Raw genomic sequence first — 26,230 nt, forward strand, 5'->3', positions numbered from 1 at the left:
TTCCAATGGTGTCCTCTTTAGGGATTTCTGAACTATGATCTGACCATCGAAAATCAAAAGGTCGAAAAATTCATCATATTTGGTTACATCAAAGTATAAGTTTTTCTAACAAAATTTTCATTTCTACTTGGTTCCACAGGATCCTTCCCTCGGAAGGCCTTAAGACCTTACAAATATATGTCAAGTTGATTACTATCTTTTCACTCTATATAGGAAATCTTTTCATTACTAGGATCTTGATTCATTCTAGCCTTTTCTAATTTAGCATTTTCTTCTTTTAAGTGTTTGACTTGTCTAACTCTATCTAGTAATTGGGCCATATCCCTTAGGTATTGGGTATGTAACTTCTTCCTAATTGAATAATCTAAGCCATGTGGCCATTTCGTCTAACTCATGTTCAGGCACTTGATTAAAACACCTTGACTTCATTAGTCTATACCTATTGAGATAATCATCTATAGGTTCAGACGATTTTCATTTCACAGTAGGTAATTCTTTCAGTCTAATTTTTTACTGACCCATGTAAAGTTTCTCATGGAACACTCTCTTTAGTTGATTCTAATTATGTATAGAACTTGGGGTAAGAGTGGTTAACCATGTAAAATCATTCTTACTTAAAGAATTGGGAAAGTATTTCATCTTTATGTTTTCGTTATTAGCCAAATCACCGGCTTCTGTTTTGTATCTAGCAATGTGTTCGACAATAGATTCACTAGTTTCACATGCAAATTTGGTAAGCTTGGAAATTTTCCAATCCCTGGGGAGTTCAATTTGCAAGACATATCTAGATAATGGAGAAAGAAAATTCGACCTATGAAGACCTATATTGAGTCCATTTTGAGTTAGGATTTGTTCAACCATGTTGATTATGTCATTTTTCCCCATGAATTTATTTTGTTGGACTCTCCTAACTACATTATCTGCATCTTCGTCCGTGTGTACCAGCACCAGTTCTTTGACTATCCTGGGTATAGGTTGTTTGATTGGTTGGGGTGTAACTTGCTGTTGCGCTTGGTTATTAGGAATTGGATGAATTGGCGTTGGTGGAGCATCAAAGAAGTCAGCAATTCGAGTAATTTGGTATGCTAACTACTAGTAACTATGACTGCTATTTTGGATCAAAGGATTGAACACCATACCAAATTGTTGGGTAAGAATATTAACCATGTCATGGTTACTATCATCCATTTGTCATCTTGCAACCAATAAAGATTTGTTAGTTAAAGGTGGCATAATCTGAGGGACGTATATCAATCCTCCATGAGATTGACCCATTCGACCAAGATTATTTATAGTAGATCCTGATGCCATGTACGGATAGAAAAGAGATGCAACTACCATTGCATTGTCTGCGTACTTCGACGCGTTAGTATGTAGGCATGTCATCATTGCAGTTGGCATGCCATATGGATATTCCCTACCACTAGGGAAAAGTGTAAAATTTAGCAGAAATGGAGGCGTAGAACCTTTTACAGTGGTTTGTGTAACCACATGATTAATAGAAAAACTAGTTGGTGGTGGTATTACCATTTCTGGTGTTGTGGTTGAACCCAATATCGGAATCACAATAGGAGCAGTTACTCCAACGGTTGTTAAATTTCTTGTACCACCAACAGTTGTTCCGGTTGGTTATTCTTCTACATTTTGAGCATTATTCTGAAGATGAGAAATTCCCTGAGGATATGAATTTCATGATGGTCTAGTTATACTAACGAACTTACCAATCCTCATACGCATAAACACTCAACATATAGCAACATTTAGATGTGAAGAACACAAATAAATAAAAAAGCACATTATACCATTTACAAAAGTTTAAGTTTCGCATAAAGAGTGCCACTAGATGTGCTAATTTGTTTACTGGTGCTTTTAGTAAACAAATCACAAGTTTTAGTTCACTAAATTGAATAAAGTATAAAAAATCCTAATGACATTTTTGTGCGAGATGTTTGAGAAATGTGTTTGTGCTAAAAGGTTCTATCTTTGAACATATGGAAACTGGATAAGAATGTAAATAAGTAAATTCAGGATTGCTTAAAAGGAATAAAGTAAATGAAGAAAACAACAAAACAATTGGATAAAAAAGTGTTTAGAATTAAAAGTGAGACGCAGGTTCATACATTTTTTCACGAATTCTTGATCTCTATGACTCGGATATGTGAATTCTAAGGACAATAGAATGAAAATGTGAATCCTCATTACAAAAATGAAATCTACTTATATAATGTGTACATAAATAACCGTCAACAACGGTTAATTCTCCAACATTCGACACGTACATTACTATATGGGATTTTGTCATCTATTTTGCTTCCACGTGTCTTTGGTTTTTGAACTGCCTTAAACTGCTACCATTGTCAAAACTGTTTTCAAATCTTCTAACTGCTTCTGTCGAAAAATTCTCATGTCGAAACTTATGGTTTGGTGTCAAAAATGCTTCTAAGTCATAATATCCTTAGATTTAAGAATATGTTAAGTCTTAAAAAACCTAATAGGTCAGTTGATTTTATTTCCCCTGATAGGTGGATCGAATTGACCACCTTTATCGAAATAGTTAATATGTCAAAGTATAAGTTGGTCATCTTACACTCAGCATTTTCATACCTTTATATCACACCTTCATGTTAAAATTATTAGTTCAAATTTTCAGACTGACAGTAAGACAATCTTAAATGTATTAGAATTGGCTTGGCCTAACCTAAAGTGCCATGTAGAGAAACTTGAAGGAACAAAACCTGCATTCTTGACAGACTAGTCTGCAATGACATTATTCACAGTGAGAAAACTAGCTTGGTTCAGCCTTTAAGACTTGGAGCTTGAGGATTGCAAGAATAAGTCTAGAAAGCAATACAACTCATTTGTACCAAGAAACCCTTCAAGCAAGACTTCTTTAGATGTTTGAGATTTCACATAGCAAATATTAGAGTGAATTTCAAAGTACATTTATTATCTTTGGCAAATTTAGATACATAAAGAAAAAAATTAGTTATGGGACATAAATCATATCTTTGAGTTTTAAGATATTGTGTGGAAAATTTTAAATTGAGAGGAACCAATAAAATGAATATCTAAACTCTGTCCATTCCTTACAAAGACTCTATTTTATCCAACATAAGATTGACTCACATGTGTGTTTATAATGTGTGAAGTTAGGTGATGTAATGCACCTAAAATAACATACCACAGTTAGGAGTCAATTTCTTATGGAACTGATAGATCTTGAGTGAAGCCAACAAGATCATGAGTTACTATAAGTATAATAGCAAGTTGTTCCTTGGAGTTTGGATTATGAGATTTTGTGGAAGTTGAGGCGATTCCTTGGTATCTAGATGTAAGGTGCAAGGCTTGATAATTTGAGGAAGTTGGAACAAATTCTTCATCATATTTATGCAAGCATTCAAGGACAACATGTCCATATTTACCACATAATTGACAAGTAGGTATGTTATCAATCCATGACCACAACCACGTGAAATATTGTTATGCCCTCGAGCTCTAATATTTAATATCCAGTGCGACTTCTAGAAAAGTTTTGATTCAAGTTGGATTACGTAAGCTTTGTATAAATAATTGTTACATAAAATTATGTAATTGTTCTTCATGAAGATACATTAAGTCTTTTACATCGTACAGGGAGGGAGAGTCAGATTTACCATAGATTTGCATCACAAAGGGGATATATTCACGGGGAAGTCCCTCAAAGATTTCTTCCATTTGAACTTCTTCTATAATTAGGTCACTAACATCAAAAAGAAAGTATGTGATAGCTTTGATTTTGAGCATATTCTCGAAAATTGATCGATTAACTTTCTTAGTAGATGTTAGTTCTAAGAGAAGTTGACGAACTCTAGCTTTCATCATCACATTGAAGTGCTTGCATGCAAAAAAAACACGAGGGATAACTACTTCGAATATTGTGGAGAGTATCCATATAAATAACGCTTGGTTTTACACAATCCAAATTTCATACTCATGAGAGACAATTTCAAATTAATAATCTATCTCAATTTTAAACTTCGGTGAAATGTGTAAATTAACCACGAATTCTTGCATTTTGTTGGTGAAAATTACTCCTTCCACAAGAGGAATTTTCCATCATGTAATTTAATTTGTAGTTTGGGGCTAAACAAATTGCTATTGGATGAACTCAAATGAGAGAAAAGTGATAAAATTATAAGAATTTGGAGATAACTATAGGATGTTTTGCATCGTGTCACTGATTTCAGCCATTAAAAAGATGAAATTGGTGCAATGTGATGAAGTCTTGTAAAGGTTGGAGCTTCAAGGTTAGCTAGCTAACGAAGCTTTAGAAGAGGAAGATGAAGTGAAAGACATTGGATCTAAGTTATTGATACCATAATGGACATTGCATTTTACCAATTTCATCATATTTTTAAATTAGTTAAATCCCACTTTATATAATGAGTGATACAAGACATAAAATTTGTTATGAAAACTAACTTCTAACTATCAATAACTAACTTCTATCTTGTAAAGACAAAACATTGTATTAACCCATGTTCTAATTTGTTAATAATTTTTTATTTATTGCTCATCTTTTCTTACGGTTTTCATGGATACGGGTCGACTCACAAACCCGTTGATCTAAACCAATTCAATCCATAAATTATCTGAATCTATTTATTTACGGGTATACTCAACTCAACTCATAACAACTCGTATAGTTTTGGTTCGGGTATCGGATTTGAGTTTTGTAACATGCGGACCCGTTGGCCCAACTCATTGATGTGACTTTAGTAATTTCTTATTATTTTTATTATTATTTTAAACAAAACTATAAAATTAATATCTCACTGATAATCATAATTTTTCCAAAAAAAATTATTATCGATCAATAATACTACTAGATCAATGAGTTTACGTAATTCTAAGATTAAATGATGTTTCTTATTTTTCTTTTATATCATTTTTAACTTATGTATTTTATGAAATAACGTGTCTTGTTGAATTTTATATTATTATAAAGTGTCATATCGTATTGATGAATTTTATTATATATTATATGACGTGTTTAATTGAAATAGAGTGTTATAAATGAGTAAGATTATATTGAATTGTGTTATATTTTTATAAAACCGACAAAAAAATCATAAAAAATATATTTTTTATTTGAAACACAACCCGCGAACCTAAATCAACCCAACTCATTAATGAACGGGTCAGTTATGGTCGGTTTTGACAATAAAATTGTGGGTTGGACGACGGATCTAACCTATTAAAATTTAAATTGATTGGATAATAAATAGATCAAACCCGATTCAACTCAGCTCACGTACACCGTTACTTTTTCTATAGTTACACTATATATTCTGTTAAAATTGATTTTGATTGCAAGACGGGTAACATTGGTGTTAGATTTAAGTTAAAGATTAAGATAATCATAAGCATGGAGCATATTTGGCTGCTGAGTTTAATAATTACATATCAGCTATGTACATTTTAATGGGCCAAGCTTTTGAGGGTTAACAGGCCACATGAAAAAAAAACCTTTGCATAACGTCTAAACATGAATTTGAGTTTTTGTCTTGACACCCTTTTTATTTTACCTGATACCCCTTATTTTTCTCAATATTAAAAATACATGATTTCATAAAATCTCGTGCAAAAAATCAGTTAGGTTAATAGAAAATTTAATATGCAATCGAAAAATTAGGCCAATCAAAAAATACAATATTATTTTTATCGTTTTTTTTTAAAAAAAACGGATGTGTGATAAACTTTATCGATCTTTTTCAAAAATACTATAGGTTATTGGATTTTTCCTATAACACTAAAAAGTCTGGTAATGTTAATTTTATGAAATTTTCAAAAAAATTGATAAATCATATTAATTTTTGACAGTTTTTATAATTTTTCGAATATTTAAAAAAATTAATATAAAATTATAATTTATAATCTTTTATATATATATATATAATATATTATATAATATATATATATATATATATATATATATATATATAGATATATATATATATATATATATATATAATTATACTATATATATATATATATATATATATATATATATATATATTATTTTCATTTTTTTATATATAAATTTGTTTTCGGAAAAAAAGGTGTAAAAACATAGGTAACTCTATGTTTTTACATCAATTTTTTTAAAAAAAACTTGTATTATTACAAATATGATATAAAAACTTAGATTTTATATCAGTTTTTTTAAAAAAATTGATATTAATTGTCAAATTTATTTTAAAATATTATAATAAAAATGTTACTAAAAAAGAATATCCGATAAAATGAAAAAATGTCTGGACGAATTCTCCATAAATTTTAATTTACACACCAAAAAACACTAAAGGTGTAATTGAAGAGAGAATTTTATGGAGAGCATAATTTTTGGAGTGAATTTAAATAACTTGGGCCCAAATGTTTGGATAAAATATTTAAAGTATTTAACTTTTAAAGTTGATTATTTACAAAATGAGGGATATTAAAATGTTAAATAAATGAGAATTCTAAAATTCTCGACACACATGTAACTTAAAAATGAAGAAGATAACAAAGTTAACTAAAACAGCCAACTTTTAACTTTAACATTCGCAAACCTTATCTTTAATACTCAATACAAGTTCAAATATATTTCTAATTTCAGTATTACATAGCATTATTTTGTTGTTCCATTCAATTTTAAAATTATGACTAGTTTGTATGAAATATAAGGAGGATAAAAGTGTAATTTTAATCTAGCTATCTCTTTAGTAAAACACAACTTCATTAATAGCCAAATCAACAAGCATTAGAGATATTATGAGACGATCGAAAGAGAATATACTCCTAGAAGCATTATATTTTGAAATCGGTGGCCCATTTATCAAATTAAAAAAAAAAACGTAACCATTGTTACAAACCGGATCAAGTATTAAGTTATCATTTTTCAATAATCATTTAGAAACAAACGCATAAATTGGAAAATCAACCACAACACAAGTTTCAGAAACCCTATTTCCCAAAAATCCAATTTTTTTTCATCTTTTTTATCTTCGTCATTCTTCAAATTTCAAACTCTAATCCTCTTTTGTATCTTAATTCTCCAAATCACAATCATGGGGTTATCGAGATAGTTGTAAAATCGACAAAATCGTTCTTCAAATCCGACGAGCTCGTCCTTCAACAACGCCTCTAAGATCTCTCTTCTCACAATAACAAGTGTTTCAGATTCAAGTGAAATCCTACTTTGAAGCTTTAATTTTCATTTTCATCTTTGACTCAGTAGAAACAAATTAACTGTAAAGTTGATGAAATCTGTGTTTCAGGTTCAAGAGAAAACTCTGCTAACATTTTTACTCTACATCTTCCATTGATATTCAGGTAAACATATTATAAACTTCAAATTTGTGTTATGTGTTAAACTGATCTTAACAAGGGTATTTTAAGTAGCCTTTAGCTTTTTGTGTTGAACAGAATTGAGTTGTAAACATAGTAGTTAAGTTGTTCTATATTTCCCTACTAGTTAGAACTTTCTATGTTAAAAAGAAGATAATATAACTATGTTATTATGGCTGGTAGAGGATAACATAACATTTTGCCTAGCACTTGGTTGAAAAGGAAAAAGGTGTTAATTTTTTACAAGTCTCTGTTGATACCATCATTGATACTTCGGTCATGATGCGTTTTGATTCTTAACAAGTGTTCATGGTGTTGCGCTACTCGTAGTCTTTGTAATACTGATACTAGTATTTTCCTTGAGTTTTCTCATTAATAAACCATATTTTGTTTCAAATTTTAGCTGTTGATTGAGGTACATGTATCTATTAATATTATTGAAACTAAGAAAGATAGGTGGGTGGTCAGAGGAGTATCTAAGAAGATGATGATTATAATACTTTTGATAACTTTCAAGCCATTTATTAGAATCTAAAAATATCTTCAACCTAGCATGGATAAATTTGTTTTCCAATTGATTAGTACCCCAAGTAAATATATTGTCAATATAACCAATATCATTTAAATTTCATTTGGAGATTATATCATTAAACAAATTAGTGATCTTAAAATTATGTGTTGTTTGTGTTGTAATTTGAATTTTCTTCAATGTACTTTCTCCTAGTTTCAAAGGTTTGTTTCTTCTATTTACTTTATAAGTTGGTGTTTTATGATGTGGTCTTGCTTATGTGTTTGTAAGCTTAAGAATTTTGTCATTATTTTACTACTGTTATGTCAATATATGTTCTTTATTAATGGTCTTAATGTCCAATCATAGTCATATTACAATGTAGATATATACTTTTCATACTAGAGTGATTACAAATCGTAGTACATATTAAGTAACTTGTTGACAAATGATATTTTTACTTGTTTTTCTTTTAAGTGACAATTGATATTGTTAAGTAATTGGTTTGTGTGATTACTCAAAAAAATATTTTGGCTACAGTTTGCTCATAAAATAAATTAACTTGGTTTTAACTTCATACAGATATTGTCTTGCATAACTTGGTATTAACTTCATACAGCTATTGTCTGCAATGCAAAGGTATTAGAGGCTAAATCTGTTATTTGTTAGGTTTTCTAGTGCTATAGTTTTCGTATCAAGAACTAAAAGCTAAACACACACCCCGTCCCAAATTAAGTGTTGCATTTGAGTATTGCAATAAATGAAAGAGAAAATATTAATTTTACTATATTATTCTTGTTAACTATTGATTTTAATTTGAGTATTTTGTGATAAATGAAAGAGAGAAAATGAAGGATTTTGGAACGGAGGGAGTGATTTTTTTTACACAAGTTACTGTTTATATAGTTTTAAACACTTCATTGTACCTATGGGATTTGTTTACATTATCATTATGATATTCAAAGCTTATTCTACTAACAAATTTCAATTAATTAGTAAAATTTTAATGATTGAAGTGCAAATGAAATATAGTCTCTTAAATACTCTTCTAGTGTGTTTTCATTCAAGTAGTGCTTTTGGTTTGGTTATTAGTTCTCCTAGCTCTTGTGTCGAATTAGGGACCAATTTAGTTTAGAGTTGCAAAATCAAGAGTTGCTATGTCGGAAAATTCATGAATTGTTATGATATATCCATTTTTGATTCATTGATCAGTTGTGTCATATGCTAGAGGTTCTTTCTATCTATATGATATGATTATCTGATTCTCTCGTAAATATTCAATGCGTGAAGAGTGAGGCAATTGCTTTGTGTTGTTGGTTGTGATGCTTGGCGTTATACTTTGGTTCTTGGCTAGCTATTACATTCTTGTATTATTCCTTTTAATCACTAATCGTTTTAATCTGGTCAGGAAGGAACAATATTTTCCAGAATGCAATAAATATTGAACTCTGATATGCATATTTTGTATGATTACTCTTCACACATTATGGATTCACTTTATGGAACACTTACAAAGCAGACTAGCATGCTTGAATCATAATTATTCATTTCTTATTTATTTCCATTGTGTGTTTTTTTTATCTTAATCTGTTTTCCTATTTTTAACAGAATCAAGATGACTAATGTTGGTACAACTTATGCAACATCCGAGAATACAGTTTCAACCCCTCCACCTACAATCTCTAATGAAATGCCACCTCCTCACACTAAGAAGCGAAAGAATCGTTCAGAGACTTGGAAGCATTTCATTGTATCCTCAGAAGAAGAACAAAAAGCTTTGTGCAAATACTATGACACAAAATTTAAGTATAATAACGGAACTAGTTCCATGCATGCTCATTTATCCAGATGCCTTATTTACAAGAGGCAAATGACATCATCTTCTACAACAAGTGCTGAAGAACATGTAGGCTGTAACACCCTTCTAAAATACCCCAAAAATTAATTAAAATAATAAACATATAATCAGAGTAATAGTGCACCAAGGGTGTCACACAAACATTCCACACCATTTAAACAATATAACAATCATGCTCTTTTATTTAATTTAAATATAAAGTATTTGCACAATTACGCAGCGGATAGAGATCAACTCAATCATGCAAAACATGTAACATCACATGTAATTTAGTTCAACCACAACAACAATAATAATCAAAGTGTTCCCGCCCGATGTTACATCTATCAGAGCATGACCCACTAGGGAGACTACACTAGACTCCAAGCATTTGCTTCTACTCAACCCATTTCTCGTTACCTGAAAAATAGTTGTAAGGGTGAGTTCCTCAATCAATATAATAAGCATTATAAAACAACATGTAATGCCAAGTAATTAACACATCAATCACCCTAATTGCAATACACATTCAGTAATAGCTCATTGGCTTAAACATCATACTCAACATCAATATACAATACCAGTATAATCTCAAATCATACTTAACAACAACACAACACACGTATAATATTGGAACACATCCATTCATATTATACGCCTTACATATTTTTATGCAATGAGACTCTACACATGCGGTACCGACTATCCTTGAACATATAGTTCAAGCTCACCGATCCCTCCGGATACGGCTACTAAGCTCACTAGTCCCACTCATTGAGACCTAATGACTCACTCACTAATTCCTCACCATGGGAATTAGCTACAGCCCCAAGGCTAGACTATGCAAGCTAATCATCTAGCATGCAAACATCAACAACAATTCACAACGATTCACTCACCAATTCCTCACAATGGGAATTAGCTACAGCCCCACAGGCTATGCCATGCACACTAATCATCTAGCAATGCAGCATCAACAACAACTCACAATGGACATATGCTCACACTCTAAGCCATACAACAGTCCATTCACAAATACATGCATAATATATACATTCACAACATTTTGCATATCATCATACATCATCAATACACGTATCAACACATCATCAACACATGTATAAAACACTTCCTCAACACATGTATGAAACACCTCAGCAACACATGTATAAACACTTCTTCTGCCTTGCTCGCTAGGCGAGGCAGTGGCGAAGCTCTGGTTCGCTAGGCGAGCTCAAGGCGAACAGCTCCAGGAAATTGGTAAATTAATTCGCTAGGCGAGCTCAAAGCGAAGGTAATAGCGAACTCATTCTGTTTTGGTGAAAAACACAGCTAGCACTCACTCGCTAGGCGAAGCTCCAGCGAGTCCACAACGAACATTACAGTAGCAAAACCTCTCAATCTCGCTGGGGCGAGGTTGAGGCGCGTTCCTTCGCTAGGCGAAGGTTATGTTCGCTAGGCGAACATGACAGTTCACCAGACGCGTTTTCTTTGGGCAGGGATCTCATGTGCCCATTCCAGACCCTTCCCACTCAAACTCACTCGTCGCCATTCATCACCAATTTATCGGTTTGATTACACACACAATTATCAATTTGATTACGGTTTTCACTCAACCTATTCATCACAAATTTTCAGCATTCCAAATCCCAATTAGGGTCGATTCAACGGTTTCTCACTACCCATTACATATTATCCCATAATACCCATTAATCGACGATAAACCCCCCTTACCTTAACAATCCGGCGAATCTTTGAGCTTCAAGCCTTTCCGTTCTTCAACCTTTGCTCTTCAGCTCCTTTCTCCTCTTCTCTGCCCTTTTCCTTTTTCACGATCCTTTCTCTGTTTTCACGTGAAACTTTCTTTTTACCAAATGGGATTCTTTCTCTTATTTCCAACATATATATATTTTCCAAATAATAATAATAATCCAAAAATAATAATAATAAAATTTCCAATTATTTAATTAAATTAATAAATAAATTATTAACTCAATTTAAATAATTATTTTATTATTATCGGGGTGTTACAACTCTCCCCCACTAAAAGAGTTTTCGTCCTCGAAAACATACCTCAAGCGAACAACTCTGGGTAAGACTCCTTCATCTTACTCTCCAGTTCCCATGTCACGTTGCCACCTGCTGGTCCTCCCCAAGCTACCTTCACCAAGGCAATCTCTTTACCCCTCAACTGCTTCAACTCTCGATCCTCGATCCTCATAGGTGATGTTTCAACAGTCAGGTTATCTCTCACCTGTACATCATCTACTTGGACTATATGCGACGGATCATGGATGTACCTCCTCAACTGAGACACATGAAAAACCTCATGCAAATTCGCAAGCGACGGCGGTAAAGCGACACGATAGGCTACCTCCCCTATCCTCTCCAAAATCTGATAAGGACCAATAAATCGAGGTGTCAACTTCTTCGACTTCAAAGCTCGACCAACACCAGTTATCGGAGTAATACGAAGAAACACATGATCTCCCTCTTGGAACTCAAGTGACTTCCTCCTCTTATCATGATAACTCTTCTGACGACTCTGAGCAATTCTCATCTTCTCCTGAATCATCTTAATCTTTTCCGTAGTTTGTTGAACAATCTCCGGTCCAACTACAGCACTCTCACCGGACTCATACCAACACAAAGGTGTCCGACATCTCCTACCATACAAAGCTTCAAACGGTGCCATACCAATGCTCGAATGAAAACTATTGTTGTAGGTAAACTCAATCAAAGGCAAATAACAATCCCAAGCGCCTCCTTTTTCCAAAACACAAGCCCTCAAAAGGTCCTCCAGTGACTGAATCGTCCTCTCAGTCTGACCATCAGTCTGCGGATGATATGCAGAACTCAACCTCAGCTTAGTTCCCAAAGCCCTCTGCAAACCTTCCCAGAACTTCGATGTAAATCTAGGATCTCTGTCCGAAACAATACTAGACGGAATACCATGCAAACTTACAATCTTCTCAATATACAACTCGGCTAATCTCTCTAACGGATAATCCATTCTGATCGGAATGAAATGAGCCGATTTTGTCAATCTGTCAACAATCACCCAAATGGCTTCAAAATTCTTATTTGTCCTCGGCAAACCAGAAACAAAATCCATACTGATACTATCCCACTTCCACTCTGGAATAGCCAACGGTTGCATTAGCCCAGACGGCTTCTGATGCTCAATCTTCGACTTCTGACAAGTCAAACAGGAATAAACAAAACTCGCAATTTCTCTTTTCATTCCCGGCCACCAAAATAACTTCTTCAAATCATGATACATCTTCGTAGCTCCAGGATGAATACTTAAGCCACTACGATGTCCCTCCTCAAGAATACTCTTCTTAAGCTCAATAACATTCGGAATACACACCCGACTACCAAATTTCAAAACACCATTCTCATCAACTCTGAACTCACCACCTCGACCTTGATTCACTAAAGTCAACTTATCAACCAAAAGCATATCGGATTTCTGACCCTCTCTGATCTCCTCCAGAATACCACTCGTTAACTTCAACATTCCCAATTTAACACTGTTGTGAGTACTCTCACACACCAAACTCAAGTCTCTAAACTGCTCAATTAAATCCAATTCCTTAACCATTAACATAGACATATGTAATGATTTCCGACTCAATGCATCAGCCACTACATTTGCTTTACCCGGATGGTAATTCAAACCAAAATCATAATCCTTCAGAAACTCTAACCATCTCCTCTGTCTCATATTCAGCTCTTTCTGATCAAACAAATACTTTAAACTCTTATGGTCACTGAAAACCTCAAATCTTGATCCATACAAGTAATGCCTCCACAACTTCAAAACAAACACTACAGCTGCCAACTCTAAATCGTGCGTCGGATAGTTCCTTTCATGAACCCTCAGCTGTCTCAAAGCATAAGCTATAACCTGCTTATTCTGCATCAACACACCACCCAAACCCAACAATGAAGCATCACAGTAAACTTCAAATGGTTCCGACGAACTCGGTAACGTCAAAATAGGAGCAGTAGTCAACCTTCTCTTTAACTCTTGGAAACCTTCTTCACATTTTGAGTCCCAAACAAACGCTTGCCCCTTTCTAGTCAACATCGTCAACGGTAACGCCAACTTAGAAAATCCCTCAATGAACTTCCTATAATAACCAGCCAAACCAAGGAAACTTCGAATCTCAGCAACAGACTTCGGAGCTTCCCACTTAGATACCGCTTCTATCTTAGAAGGATCAACAGCAACACCACCTCTTGAAATCACATGACCAAGAAAACTAACTTCTTCTAACCAAAATTCACACTTAGACAGTTTAGCAAATAACTGCTTTTCTCGCAGCACTCCTAAAACCACTCTCAAATGCTCAGCATGCTCTTCTTCAGATTTCGAATACACCAAAATGTCATCGATAAACACCACAACAAACTGATCCAAGTACGGATGGAAAATCCTATTCATGTACTCCATAAATACTCCAGGCGCATTAGTCACACCAAAAGGCATTACAGAATACTCATAATGTCCATACCTTGTTCTGAAAGCAGTCTTCTGAATATCCTCAGTTTTCACACGTATCTGATGATACCCAGATCTCAAATCTATCTTGCTGAACACACTCGCACCAACCAACTGATCCATCAAATCATCAATCCTCGGCAAAGGATACCGATTCTTGATCGTCACTTTATTCAGTTGCCTGTAGTCCACACACAACCTCATAGTACCTTCTTTCTTCTTAACCAACAACACTGGTGCACCCCACGGTGACACACTCGGACGAATAAACTTCTTATCCAACAGATCTTCCAACTGACTCTTCAATTCAGTTAACTCAACAGCAGACATACGGTACGGAGCCATCGATATCGGTCTAGTACCAGGTACCAATTCAATCGAGAACTCAACTTCACGCTCTGGCGGTAACTCATTCACTTCTTCCGGAAACACATCAGGAAAGTCACACACCACTGCTAGATCACGAATCACCAGTTTATCTTTAGCCTCTAAAGTTGCCAACAGCATAAACAACTCTGTCCCATCTGCCACTTCCTCATTCACCTGCCTGGCTGATAGAAACAGACTCTGCCCTTCCTCAATCTCAGAATTATCACCGTCTTATCAAAACAGTTGATATAAACTCGGTTAAACACCAACCAGTTCATACCCAAGATAACGTCAATCTGCACTAATGGAAGACACACAAGGTCTATCCCAAAATCTCTACCAAAAATATTCAAAGGACAACTCCAACAAACCGAAGTAGTAGTCACTGAACCCTTTGCAGGAGTATCAATCACCATACTTCCACGCATCTCAGATATCTCTAACTTAAGCTTCACAGCACAATCCACAGATATAAAAGAATGAGTAGCACCTGTGTCAATAATAGCTATGAGAGGAAAGCCATTAATATAACACGTACCTCTGATCAAACGATCATCTGCAGAAGTCTCAGAACCTGATAGAGCAAAAACCTTGCCTCCTGACTGATTCTCCTTCTTCGGCTTCGGACACTGGGGACTGATATGACCCAACTCTCCACAGTTGAAACAAGTTACAGTCTTCAATCGGCACTCTGCAGCCAAGTGACCACCTTTCCCACACTTGAAACACTTCATCTCAGCACTGGTACACTCATGAACACGATGTCCAGCCCGACCACATCTATAACACTTAGCAGGAGCACTAGAGTCTCCCCCACTAGGCCTCTTCATCCCACTCTGCTTCTGAAAACCTTTGCCAGCTGCATACGGTTTTCCACGATCCATCTGATTCTTACCCTTCCTATCAACCCTCTGCTGATAGCTTTCTGCTCTAGCCTTGGAATCCTGTTCAAAAATTCTGCAACAGTCAACCAAGTCAGAAAACACCCTGATCCTCTGATATCCAATAGCTTGTTTGATCTCAGGACGCAACCCGTTCTCAAACTTCACACATTTCGAAAATTCTCCAGCAGCCTCATTATAGGGAGTATAGTACTTTGACAGCTCGGTGAACTTCGCAGCATACTCAGTAACCGACCTGTTACCCTGCTTCAATTCCAAAAACTCTATCTCTTTCTTTCCTCTGACATCTTCTGGAAAATACTTTCTCAGGAACCTTTCCCTGAACACAGCCCAAGTGATCTCAGTATTCCCAGCAGATTCCAACTCAGTGCGGGTAGCAACCCACCAATCATCTGCTTCCTCTGACAGCATATGCGTACCGAACCTGACCTTCTGGTTATCGGCACACTCAGTTACGCGGAAGATCCTCTCGATCTCCTTCAACCACTTCTGAGCGCCATCTGGATCGTATGCTCCCTTGAACATTGGAGGATTGTTCTTCTGGAACTCACTCAGTTGACGAGCAGCTCCCATTCCCACAACATTCGGATTTCCTCCAAGTACTCCAGCTAGCATACCCAGAGCCTCAACAATCGCAGCATCATCTCTACCTCTTCCAACCATTCTATTCTGAAAACCCAACAAGCTAAAACAATAAGTACTGATAGGGTTACACAACACCTATCCCGTACAGGGGAAACAGAATAATTACGACTCGACTCGACCGACTATGCTCTGATACCACTAATGTAACACCCTTCTAAAATACCCCAAAAATTAATTAAAATAATAAACATATAATCAGAGTAATAGTGCACCAAGGGTGTCACACAAACATTCCACACCATTTAAACAATATAACAATCATGCTCTTTTATTTAATTTAAATATAAAGTATTTGCACAATTACGCAGCGGATAGAGATCAACTCAATCATGCAAAACATGTAACATCACATGTAATTTAGTTCAACCACAACAACAATAATAATCAAAGTGTTCCCGCCCGATGTTACATCTATCAGAGCATGACCCACTAGGGAGACTACACTAGACTCCAAGCATTTGCTTCTACTCAACCCATTTCTCGTTACCTGAAAAATAGTTGTAAGGGTGAGTTCCTCAATCAATATAATAAGCATTATAAAACAACATGTAATGCCAAGTAATTAACACATCAATCACCCTAATTGCAATACACATTCAGTAATAGCTCATTGGCTTAAACATCATACTCAACATCAATATACAATACCAGTATAATCTCAAATCATACTTAACAACAACACAACACACGTATAATATTGGAACACATCCATTCATATTATACGCCTTACATATTTTTATGCAATGAGACTCTACACATGCGGTACCGACTATCCTTGAACATATAGTTCAAGCTCACCGATCCCTCCGGATACGGCTACTAAGCTCACTAGTCCCACTCATTGAGACCTAATGACTCACTCACTAATTCCTCACCATGGGAATTAGCTACAGCCCCAAAGGCTAGACTATGCAAGCTAATCATCTAGCATGCAAACATCAACAACAATTCACAACGATTCACTCACCAATTCCTCACAATGGGAATTAGATACAGCCCCACAGGCTATGCCATGCACACTAATCATCTAGCAATGCAGCATCAACAACAACTCACAATGGACATATGCTCACACTCTAAGCCATACAACAGTCCATTCACAAATACATGCATAATATATACATTCACAACATTTTGCATATCATCATACATCATCAATACACGTATCAACACATCATCAACACATGTATAAAACACTTCCTCAACACATGTATGAAACACCTCAGCAACACATGTATAAACACTTCTTCTGCCTTGCTCGCTAGGCGAGGCAGTGGCGAAGCTCTGGTTCGCTAGGCGAGCTCAAGGCGAACAGCTCCAGGAAATTGGTAAATTAATTCGCTAGGCGAGCTCAAAGCGAAGGTAATAGCGAACTCATTCTGTTTTGGTGAAAAACACAGCTAGCACTCACTCGCTAGGCGAAGCTCCAGCGAGTCCACAGCGAACATTACAGTAGCAAAACCTCTCAATCTCGCTGGGGCGAGGTTGAGGCGCGTTCCTTCGCTAGGCGAACATGACAGTTCACCAGACGCGTTTTCTTTGGGCAGGGATCTCATGTGCCCATTCCAGACCCTTCCCACTCAAACTCACTCGTCGCCATTCATCACCAATTTATCGGTTTGATTACACACACAATTATCAATTTGATTACGGTTTTCACTCAACCTATTCATCACAAATTTTCAGCATTCCAAATCCCAATTAGGGTCGATTCAACGGTTTCTCACTACCCATTACATATTATCCCATAATACCCATTAATCGACGATAAACCCCCCTTACCTTAACAATCCGGCGAATCTTTGAGCTTCAAGCCTTTCCGTTCTTCAACCTTTGCTCTTCAGCTCCTTTCTCCTCTTCTCTGCCCTTTTCCTTTTTCACGATCCTTTCTCTGTTTTCACGTGAAACTTTCTTTTTACCAAATGGGATTCTTTCTCTTATTTCCAACATATATATATTTTCCAAATAATAATAATAATCCAAAAATAATAATAATAAAATTTCCAATTATTTAATTAAATTAATAAATAAATTATTAACTCAATTTAAATAATTATTTTATTATTATCGGGGTGTTACATAGGCTCTCCTTTAATTGTTAAGTTTGACCAAGAAGCCTTTAGAAGAGCAATGGTTAAGATGTTCATAAACATGGAGATTCCATTTCGGAAGGTTAAACATGAGTCTTTTCATGAATTTATGAGTCTCGCATCACCAAGATTTAGATTTGTTCACGCACAACACTGGCGCGTGATGTCTTGAAACTATGGGATAGTGAAAGAATGACTTTGAAATTTTTTCTCTCTCTGAATTGTCGAAGAGTTTGTCTCATTACTGATATGTGGACTTATTCTTGTCAAAAGTTGAGTTATATGTGTGTGACAGCCCATTTCATTGGCAATAATTGGCACTTACAAAAGAAGATTTTAACTTTTTGTCAAGTCACAAGTCATACAGGGGATACTATTTGTGCAACAATGGAGATGTGCTTGAATAGTTGGGGGTTAAACCGTGTGCTTAGTTTGACGGTTGATAATGCTTCATCTAATGATGTTGGGGTTAAGCGTCTCAAGAGAAGGCTTTTGTCTAGGAATAGCTTATTTATGAGTGGAAACCATTTTCATATGCGATGTTGTGCGCATATATTGAATTTAGTTGTGAAAGAAGGGTTGAAAGACATTGATGGCTCTGCTGGTAGAATTCGTCATGGTGTGTGGTATGCTAGATCTTCTCCTGCGAGGCTTGCTAAATTCAAGGCATGTATTGATGAGGAAAGCATGGACTATAAAGGTTTAGTTTGGCTAGATGTTGAGACTCGTTGGAACTCAACATACTCGATGTTAGTATCCGCATCAAAATATGAGAGGACCTTTAAAGAATTAAGTTTTCGAGATAAAAAGCATGTGAGTGAGTTGACAAAGAAGGGGAAAGGTGTCCCAACAGAAGAAGATTTGAAGCATATTAACTTAATCATCCCATTCTTGAAGTTATTTTATGATGCTACCGTACACATATCGGGGTCATCTTATTTGACAAGCAATATTTATATGTTTGAGATCATGGGTATTGGAAAGAGCATTGTGGATATGTGTGCGTCTGAAGATGAGCATCTATGTTCAGTAGCTCAAAAAATGAAGAAGAAATATGATAAATATTGGGGAAATCATGAGAAGTTTTTAACATGTTGTTGTTGATTGCTCTAGTATTCGATCCTAGGTGCAAGATTAGATTGGCTGATTGGATGGTAAGGCGATATTATAATAAGGATGATGATGACGCCTTGAAAGCAAATTTAGAGTCTAGCTTGAAATCTATTTATGAGGAATATTGTGTTGGATTTATGCCTCTTCAAGGTAATTCAGATGAGGTGCAAGTTTTTGGTTGTGTTAGTGATCCTTATGGAACTGTTGAGTTCTATCTTTCAGAAGGGTGTGATAATGCAGATAACGAGTTAACTACTTATCTTGGAGAGAAGTTAGAGCATAACATGGAGATAAATGTTCTAGAATGGTGGAAAGTGAACTCTGGCTGATATCCCATCCTTGCAAACATTTCAATAGACGTATTGGCTATACCTATAAGCACAGTGGCTTCTGAATCTGCATTCAGTACAGGAGAAAGGGTGCTTGATCCATATCGTAGCTCATTAACACCTACAACAGTCGAAGCGTTGATATGCACCCAAGATTGTCTCAAAGGAACATCTTCCTCCTTGATTACAAATGAATATTTTGATATTCTTGAGAGATTTGAGCAAGGTATGATAACTAAGTATATTCGCTAATGTATTATTATTTATTATACTTTAGGCATAATGAAATCTCTTTATATGTTTTGTAGAATTACTTTATACGGAAGATGGTGCTAGCTGTTCAACCTCTTCAACTTTTGTTACACTTGAAGATGACTTAACGGTAAAGAATTCTAAAGTTTGTTTTTGCATATTCTACTCAATTTGTTATATATGCATTTTCTGCACTTATGGGTTTATGTTGTTGCGTGATTTTTCTAGTTTATGTGATTATATGTGTTGTGTGATTAAACGCTTCTGGATTACCACATAACTCGTAGTATTAATTTAATGTGTTACTGAACCTTCCCTTACACGGGTCTCATATTTTTGTACTTTAAACTAGGCTCATTTATGGTCAGATTTGTTTTGCAGTAGCGGGATTTTTTTATGCAGTAAACCTTATCCTATACAGTAAAAGGTACTAGTTGAGCATTATAAACATGTGCTAAGCATCAATTTTGTTTGCCTTAGTATGATTTAGGATGATTTGTTTTGATTTGTTTGCTTATGCAGTAAATCAAGATATATAAACAAAATTTTGATAAAAACATTCTATTAAATACATATATGTATATTAGGATGATTTATTTTGATTTACCTTTAATATAAGCTTCATTTTTCACCTTATAACTTCAAAAGATAGATATATTGAAAACACAACGGCATTGAAACATAACTTGGTTCGAAAATCACTCTAGATTTAGTGAATTTGATCATACTTAGTATTCCATATTTCTCTAAATTTATCTTGAAATAACATTTTCGTACTTACGAATTGTATTTTAGAATTAAAATAACACTTAATTTGAATATACTATTTTTTGAGATAATGAGTTTGGGTTAGATTTTGTTCAAGGCATGGTCTTAGAAATCGGGTCGTCCATATCTTAAAATGTAACATAGACTTGTAATTTCACTGTTTTCACTTTTGTATATGCTAACATTCTTGTAATTTCATTTTATTTTATGCAGCATTAAGCTTATTGCAGAAGCTGATTAATTGCTTATGGAGCTAGAAGTGAAAAAACATAAACATTCTTCATGTTTCATATTTTGTTATATTCATAGTGTAGGTTGAAGAATTTTATTGTTGTTAATTAGTCTAGTAACAGATTCAATGAGACTATTCCTGTTTTTAATCAAGATATTATTTGTGGAGATTATGATATTGTTTGTGGAGATTATAAGAGTTAAATTTAAAGCAATTTTTTAAATAACTATTTTAAACATAAACTAAGTTTAAAATTAGTTGAAATAAAAAGGCAGGTTAAAGAAAATAAAATTATTTTTGCTATAAAATTATTTTTTTTAAACCTGATTTATTTTTATAATTTTTTTTAAATTGGTTTTTTTTTATAAAATTGGTTTTTTTTAAAGAAAATAAAAAACTGGTTTGAAAAATACCAGTTTAAAACTCTTTTTTAAAACTGATTTTTTTGTGAAAAAACAGTTTAGAGTTGAATCGATCCGCATATAAACTGGTTTTAAAAAAATAATTTGGTTTTATGAAAACAGTTTTAAGATCCAAACCAAACATATATATGGTTCAATTTGGTATGTCTTTCACAAAGGTGTGTTGCTCATAAACAAAGACCCCAATGAATGTAAATGCTCCCTCATGTTGACCCCCAGATTTGATGACCTAATAATGGTATCGAGCCTGATTCGACTAAGGGATTGACTTCGTTGTATCGAAAGTACTCTTCGTAGGTGGTGAATAGAAGGTGTTCCATTGAAGAGTGTTGGCAGAGGTACAAGTGTGTATGGATGAAAGAGCTTTCGCTTGGTGGGGAGTGTTATGGCTAGACTTACACCTGAGGGGGTGTTGATAAAAAGCAAGTGTGAGTTAAGAATCTTGAGAAATAAAGTGTGGGAAAGTCGTTGATTAGAAAAGTGGAGACTTGAGCATTTATAAGTGAGAGAACCCATACACCTATCACCTTAAGATTTTGGGTGAGTATGTGGTGTGTCTCTCACAAATGTGTGTTACTCATAAAGAAAGGACCCAATGAATGTAAATGTTCTCTCATGTTCACTACTATGAAAAACACTTATAATGACGGTTGTGAAACACATATAATGACGGATTCATGTTCGTTGTTAGGTAGCGTGTGATTGTATGTATACTAGTTTCCATAACAGGCAAATGGCCATGGTTATAAGTTAGGTAGGGCGCTACTTATAACAACGGATAAAGAAAACAACCATTGTGAAATGATTTATAGGTCCTAGGTTCAAATCCCAACAATGTCATTTTTGCGTTTAAACATTTCACCACGGTTATTTGTTCCAACCATGGTGGTATGTGTAAGACTTTATTATAAAATATGAGATTGCTTATTTTCCCTACCCCTCATAAATTTATGTAATGAAACAAGCCATTATATATGATATAACAAACTCACTAATAACATTTATCAATAAAAACATCAATTAATTTACATAGATTGGGAGAACATGATAACTAATTGTTCCTGGAAAATTAAGACAAATTTGTAAAATGAAAGGAGAATGAAATTGAGAAGAAAGCTGCAAACTTGTGTTAAATTTGAATGGATGTCATTCTAGGTGTACCACACAAGTTTGCATCAGTAACTTCAGCTTCATCCTCTCTTGTATTTTTTCTTCATAGCAACACAAATCAATTGTAATCCTACAAACACCATGAAAAAAATAGCATATTAACATAAACTAGCAATACATTGTAATCCAACATAAATTTATCAACATACATAACAATAACATCAACGTAACAATAACATACACGAATAAGAGAGAATATGGAAAAAGATTTTTCAACAACAACAACCAATAACAAATCATGTGAAACATAACAAGGTCTTCAATTTTCATGCCTAGTTGAATTTGTGCAGTTGTCAATGTCTTCATCTGATTCATAATCAGTTGCATCTAGATTCATTAGGTCCTTCACAATAGCCTATACCTTTCTTATCTTTTCAGGTTTAAGATTCTTGATAAGAATCTTCTTATAGCCTATTCCACCAGACGATTCAACAACATTAATGTGATCTCTAACAACTTCAACTTCCTTGGCTTTGTTTAACCATAACTCCAAAATATCAATAACCTCCTTTGAAGTCTCAATCTCGTGAACAAGTTTGCTGCCACTACTCATGTTTAGAGAAGGATTTGAAATCTGAGAGAAGGATGTGAAATTTGAACAAGAAGAGAAAAACTTTTTCAAAACCTAAACCTAAAGCATATCCAAACCAACAACAAAACATGTGAAACTGAAGTAAATAATATGAAAATCATGTGAAACACACAACAACAAAAAAACCCATAAACTCTCAAACAAGAAAAAAATCATGTGAAGAACCATATAAATATAACAACAACATACACGAAAGAAAGAGAATAAGTAATAAGAAGAATATATTTATGTATGGAGAACAAAATTGAGGTTATAATGTAGAATAGGAAAGCTAATGATGAAGAAGAAGAGAGAAAATGTATGCTAGGGTTTTGTTGTGAGAGATACGACGATACTGTCAAGAAGCGAGAGTTAATTCGCTTATATATGGGTAAACAATTTTACCATGATCGTATTCAAAAACCGTGATGAAATGAAATGTCTTTCATAATGGTAGATATTAACAATCGTGGTGATAGGTATTATAATTTTAATATAGATATCATACTATAAGGACAACACTCATTGTAACAAAAAAGTAGAAAATTGTTGGAGTTGGGATTTTAACCTTGTCACTCCATGAATGTATAATCACAGTTAATTAGTTTGACCGTAATGTAATATTTTATCGTAAATATAAAAAAATACGTTCGAAAATGAGGTATTACTACGGTTAACTGCCAGGTCGTTGTAATTTTGTGCTACCAAAGGTATATTTTATAGTAGTGGTTGACCTTCGAATTCGCCAAACACCAGAAGTGAAAACTTTACCCATAAAAGACAAAAACACAAAATAGAAAATTCATAAACGAAATTAAACAGATCTTTTAGAAGAAGTAGTTGCATATTGTAGAACATCGATGGTGGCTTCGGGGGTAGAAGAAATATCATCAGCGTCAAAGGTGTAGGAATAACTAACAGGGAGATAAGTAAATCCACCATTGTTAAGTTTGAGATGTGCATAACACCCTTAACATATTTGTCATTTCTTAGTATTGGTGACTCCGGTGATGGCTGCAATAACAGAAAGGGAAACATGGTGCTGGTTCGTGATGGATGAGAGAATTTCCGGTGAGAGACTTAGTGATGGTAAGGGCATGAGGAGGTAGTTGGATGGAAGGAATAGTATTATCAATAGAGGAGGAGATGACCACCATAAAGATGAAAGAAGAGAGCCACCATAGAAGCGGGAGGCGGCACCAAACCCTAAAGGGTTGGGGGAAATTTTTAAAAGAGAAGTGGGAACATCTCTCTCTCTCTCTCTCTCTCTCTCTCTCTCTCTCTCTCTCTCTCTCTCTCTCTCTCTCTCTCTCTCTCTCTCTCTCACTTAATTTTTCTCTTAATATTTACTCTCAGATACTATGTAGTATGTTCTTTTCTGTTGATAGATTTAAATAGTCACCATATTTAGGAGTATGGGTACAAAAAAGGGTTCATTCACTATACAAACATTAAAGCCGTAACATTTGATATGTCTAGTTCATATTTATATTTAGGATTTAATTCCATTGCTAATTTATGACTTTGAATGTGATTCTAGTTCCATTATTACTACCATTTCTATTATATTTTTTGTTTTTATAATACAAAGGAGAGAATGAAGGTTATATTGCTCAAATTCATGTATTAAAGACTTAGTGTCGAAAGCTAAGGGTGTACATGGATTGGGTCAGCCTATAAAATCCTGTCAAACTCACCCAAAAAAATCCAAAAAAGTTGGTTGGGTCGGGCAATTTGGTGGATATGAGTTTAAAAACTAAAAAACCATTAAAAAAAATCAAATTTTGGGTAAAACCAGACTCAAACCCAAAAAACCCATTGACACACTAATCAAAAATTTATTATCACAATTTTAATGATTTTGATGAATATTATCTCAATTGTTGCAATTTTAGTCTCTTAAGATTTACTATTTTAGTGAATCATGATTTAACTAATTTTGAGTTTTCACTCTTTAATTAGTTTGATGCTAATACAATTTTATATGATGCACTTTTAATTTGTTGCTAGTATTTTATAATAATTTTATTAGTTAATGATATCATTTATTATTTTATGATGTTAAAAGATAGTAAAAGTGGATTATCTAATTTTGTTTTAAGAAAATATAAATTTTAGTAATTTTTATGAAAAAAATATGATGACTCATCATTTTGTCATTTAATATTAATAAAAAAAGAAAAATTATTTGGGTAGCGCACTATCTAACCCAATCCAACCTGAAAATTATTGGGTTTGTGCAAACCGGCTCATTGATGTAACAGATGGTTATTTTACGAAAACTTTACTTTATACTCATACATTTATCTATGTACCCCTACATATTATAAAAAATACTAATTTTATCCTTACATATTTTTAACTAATTTATTATTTTATTTTTAAATATTTTTAAAATTTTATTTTGCGTACCAAAAGAGTTTGCAAAAGAGTTTCGGTAGTATTTTTTAATTTTTTTTGTGTGTATCGGAAGACTTCGCAAAAGAGTTCCGATACACAAAAATTGACTACCGGAACTCTTTTATAAAGTCTTCCGGTATATAAAAATAAATAAATAAAATATTTGAAAAATGAGTACCGGAACTCTTTTGCAAAGTCTTCCGGTACACACAAAAATATTAAAAAAATATGAGAAAAATGACTACCGGAACTCTTTTGCAAAGTCTTCCGATACACAAAAAAATATTTTAAAACATGACTACCGAAACTCTTTTGCAAAGTCTTCCGGTACACAAAAAAAATATTTTAAAAAATGCTTGAAAAATGACTACCGAAACTCTTTTGCAAAGTCTTCCGGTACACAAAAATTGACTACTGGAATTCTTTTGCAAAATCTTCCGATATACAAAAGAAAATGTTAAGAAAATACTTGAAAAATGACTACCGAAACTCTTTTGTAAAGTCTTCCGGTACACAAAAATTTCTTTTTAAATAAAATAATAAATTAGTTAAAAATATATAAGGATAAAATTGGTATTTTTATAAAATGTAAGGGTGTATGGATAAATGTAGGAGTATGAGGTAAAACTTTCTTATTTTACCTAATACAAGCTGGAGTGTTCTATATGGATGGGGTATTGGGTTTGACCAAACCCAACCCAAACCGGCTCACGTACATCCCTATCCAAAGTTATCAATAGA

General features: G+C 34.1%; 1 pseudogene; it reads left to right on the top strand.

Moving 5' to 3' along the window:
* Positions 1-1,101: 1,101 nt before the first annotated feature.
* LOC127137945 (zinc finger BED domain-containing protein RICESLEEPER 2-like) lies at positions 1,102-20,935 on the top strand (annotated as a pseudogene).
* Positions 20,936-26,230: the final 5,295 nt, after the last annotated feature.

Source organism: Lathyrus oleraceus, chromosome 4, assembly GCF_024323335.1.
Source record: "Lathyrus oleraceus cultivar Zhongwan6 chromosome 4, CAAS_Psat_ZW6_1.0, whole genome shotgun sequence".
NCBI lineage: Eukaryota > Viridiplantae > Streptophyta > Magnoliopsida > Fabales > Fabaceae > Lathyrus > Lathyrus oleraceus.